Raw genomic sequence first — 3,971 nt, 5'->3', positions numbered from 1 at the left:
ATCAAAACTTTCCATGATGCCTTATGGAATCCTTAAATTCACTATGTGGTACAGGTGAGTTTGTTTTTTTAAAATTCATTTATTTATTTATTGGGGGGGGGGCAGCTCAGCCCACCAGGGGGCAGGGCTGGCTGGCATGTGGTGCTGGGGGATTGAACCGCGGTCCCTGTGCTTTGCTGAGCTTGTTCTAAGTAGGTGCTTTAGACCACTGAGCCATCTCACCAGCCCTACAGGTGAGTTTTGAACTCCTAGAGAGACTCCTTTTTTAAAAAAAATGTATTTGGTATGGGGTCTCACTAGACAGCTCATACTCTTAGTGATCCTCCTGTTTTCAATCTCCCCAGTGCTGGGATTACAGGTGCCTGGGGGCGGGGCCAGCATGGCATGTGGTTCTGGGGATGAACCCGGGTGCCTGAGTTTGCCTAAGCAGGTGCTATCTCGCCAGCCCTCCCAGTGATACTTCTGACTCAGCCTCCTTGAGTGCTGGGATTACAGGTCTACACCACCACAGCTGGCAAAGTATTGTGACTTAGAGTGCCATTCTGTACCCATGTCTCACCATTGCATAGTTTGTACTGATCCCAAACAGTATTGCAAGAGAAGGTGAACTGTTAAAGATAAAGATGGAGCTCCTGGGGACTTCAACTAGCTAACTACATGGGTGCTAAGGAAAGACAGAAAAGACTAGGTCTGGAGTCCTTCAGAGAGTGTCCCCCACTGGAAGATGTAGACTTATTGAGTCCCTAGAGCATCCTCCATGAGACACAATTATAGAAGATGTCTCTGGTGAATCAAGTGGCACTAGTGTTTTCTTACTTATTTTTCTTCCTTAGAACTTTACATCCCTCCTGTCGCACTATGATTCCTTCAAGGTTAAATTGTTCTCATTTTTAAAGGATACAGCCTAATGGGGAAGTCTCTGAGATCTGCAGTGTGTTTCCCATGGTGCATTGGCACATTGAACCCTTAAAAAGAAGGGTGGAGTACCGAGAGTGGGGAGAAGCTCCCTTAAAATCAGTGAACTCTGCAGAGATCAGGATGGAGCCCCCTGGGAGCTCCCTTAGCCACTTGAGAAATATTATTCCTCATATTTATCCCCCTCATCAAAATTTCAGGCAAGACTTCTGAGAAGATAGTGGAGTAGTGAATAGCAAAGAAACAGTCTCTCTGAGATTTAGTGTCCAGAGGCTAGGATATAGCAACACAAGGAAGAGAAGGAGGAAAGTGAGTCCCCAAGACCTAGCAAGGATCTAAAGTGAGAGTTGAAACCAATGGAGAGAGCAAACAGAGAGATGTTGGCAAAGAAGGAGGTGGCAAGCAGCACCTTCTCCCCGAGCTCTGATTCAGTGCATAGGAGGAGCAGCTTGAGCCTGCAGGTGCACAATGACTATGGGTTCCCCCATGGAGAAACGTACTAATGGAACAGAGCAGTGGATGCAGCAGACTGCAGTGCCTGGTGAGTTTTTCAGGTTCAGATGCCACCCCCCAGAGGGTGACTGGCCCTCTTGGAGAAGGGCCAACTGAACTTGGAAAGCAAAGCAGCTGTGGGCTGGCCTATCTAGCAGCTTCCAGGGTCCCAGTGAGGTAGAACTGAGTTCAAGTCAGCAGGGTCAAGGAGTGGATTTCAAGCTGGCAGGGAGCCAAACTTGGCAACCACAGCTTGAAGGGAGGCACACAGGTACTGTAGGCAGCATTACAGTCAGAAACTAGCCTGAACTGCAGTGAAACTAAAGGTATGGGCTTGCTGGGATTGTCTACTACCCTACTATAAATCTGTAGCTGACTTGCTTTGATTAATCAATATGGATTTTTTTTTTTTTTTTCTTTTTGACAGGGTCTTGCTATGTAAGGCTATCCTCAAATTCACTTTGTGGCTGAGTCTGTCTCGGACTTGGAATGATCCTCATGCCTTAGCTTCTGGGATTACAGGCAGGGGCCACCACACCCAGCTTTCTATTTGGATATTTATTCTATCTGCCCACATTATCTACCAGTAATAGCAGAGATACATGTTAAATAGAACTCTCCCCTCTTTTCTTGTTTTTGTTTCATTTTTCTTGATTGTTTCCTGTTGTTTTTATGTGTGTGAACATTGTTTCTAGTTTCTAGTAACAAAAACTAGACAATGTTTTTGTTACTGTTCTGTTCTTGTTTTTCCCCCCTCCCTCTTTCTCTCCTGCCTTTTTCACCAGTTTCCCTAAATTTTTGTAATCTTTCCCTGTTCTCAAGCCTTGCTCCTAATCTCTACCTCTCCTATTTATCCCCTCCCATCTCTATTAAAATTTCTCCCCTGAGGGTAAAATTGACACACTGAAAGCATATTTATGGGATACAATTATCTGGTTTGTTTTAGATCTTTTTATGTAACTATAAATAGAATTCACACAGTTAAAGATGGCAAATTAATAGCTACACTGAGTATGGTGGTACACACCTGTAATCCCAGCACTTGGGAAGCTGAGGCAGGAGGATTATTGGGAGTTCAAGACCATCCTGGGCTACAAAGTCATTTCAAGGCCAGCCTCAACTACATAACAAGACTCTGTTTCAAAAGAAAAAAGACTAGTAGCTACCACAACTTGTAATTTTTCTAGGCTGTTTGATATTATTGTCATTGCTGATTATACTCCATTACCCAAAGTGACATAATTGTTCTAATCAATTGTTCCTCCTGGTATACCAAAATATCATGTAAGAATCATAAGAAAATACTGTAGCCCAATGCCAGAGAACCACGGGCGAGCCCAAATAAGACACCAACTTCTCATCCTCAACAAATTGAAGAAATAAGACCTTGCAACAGACTCAAAACCCAAAAGTTAGCTATACCTGGAAGACATCTCTAAAAATTAGTCATTTCCTAAGGGTTGTAAAAGCTGGCAATGAAGCTACTTGCCACAAGCAATTTACAAGCATTAACCCAGGAATTAAACTTTTTTTAAAAAGGAAAAGAAAATGAGAAGACACTTAAGCAACATGCAACCCCAGACTTACAGATCACCAAAGGCAAACCCTGGGGGCAGTAAGGAGGAACAATTCAAAAGTCACATACCAGGTCATGGAGATAGCTCAGTCATCTAAGCAACTGCCTAGGCAAGTGCAAGAACCCAGGTTTGATCCCAGTACTGCATGCCATGCTGGTCTTGCCCCCAGGCGCACTGAGCTGGCCACCAAGTCCAGGCATGGTGGTGCACGCCTGTAATCTCAGAGCTGGGAAGGCTGAAACAGGAAGATCACTGCAAGTCTGAGCTGTGTAGTGAAGCCCTGTACCAAATACATCAAATTTTTTTTTAAAAAGTCACATACCAGGACGTTCTGAAGTGGCAACAGTGGAAGTAATAAAGCAGATAAATGAGTATCTAAACAAATCAAATCGGAAAAAAATTCTCAGATAACCTCAGGGACAAGAATGAAAAACATGGCTAGTGACTCTAAATATGTATCTAAAAAAATGGAGGACCTTAAGAAAATTATTAAAATTATGAAGGTCCAACGTAAGATAGAAATGGAGTCCATGAAACAGATTCAAGCAGATACCCAGAACATTAAAAAATCCATTCAAGGGGCCAGGGAGATGGCTCAGTGGAATAAGCACTTGCCTGGCAAGCGCAGGGGCCTGAGTTCAATCCCTGGTTCTGCCAAATAAACAAATTAATTAAAAAAAAATTCCATTCAAAGTATATGCACCAGAATGAGCCAATATGAGGACAGAATATTAGATATGGAAGACAGGATTGTAGCTAGTAACCCAGAAAACTTTCTTAAGACTAGCAAGGTAGGGCTGGTGAGATGGCTCAGTGGTCTAAAGCACTTACTTAGAACAAGCTTAGCAAAGCACAGAGACCACGGTTCAATCCCCCAGCACCACATGCCAGCCAGCCTCGCCCCCTGGTGGGCTGAGCTGGCCACACACACACACACACACACACACACACACATAAATAAAATAAATAAATTGAAAAAAAAATAGA

This window comes from Octodon degus, unplaced genomic scaffold (genome assembly GCF_000260255.1).
Source record: "Octodon degus isolate 3935 unplaced genomic scaffold, OctDeg1.0 scaffold00021, whole genome shotgun sequence".
Taxonomy (NCBI): Eukaryota; Metazoa; Chordata; class Mammalia; order Rodentia; family Octodontidae; genus Octodon; species Octodon degus.
This window is presented reverse-complemented; position numbering follows the sequence as displayed.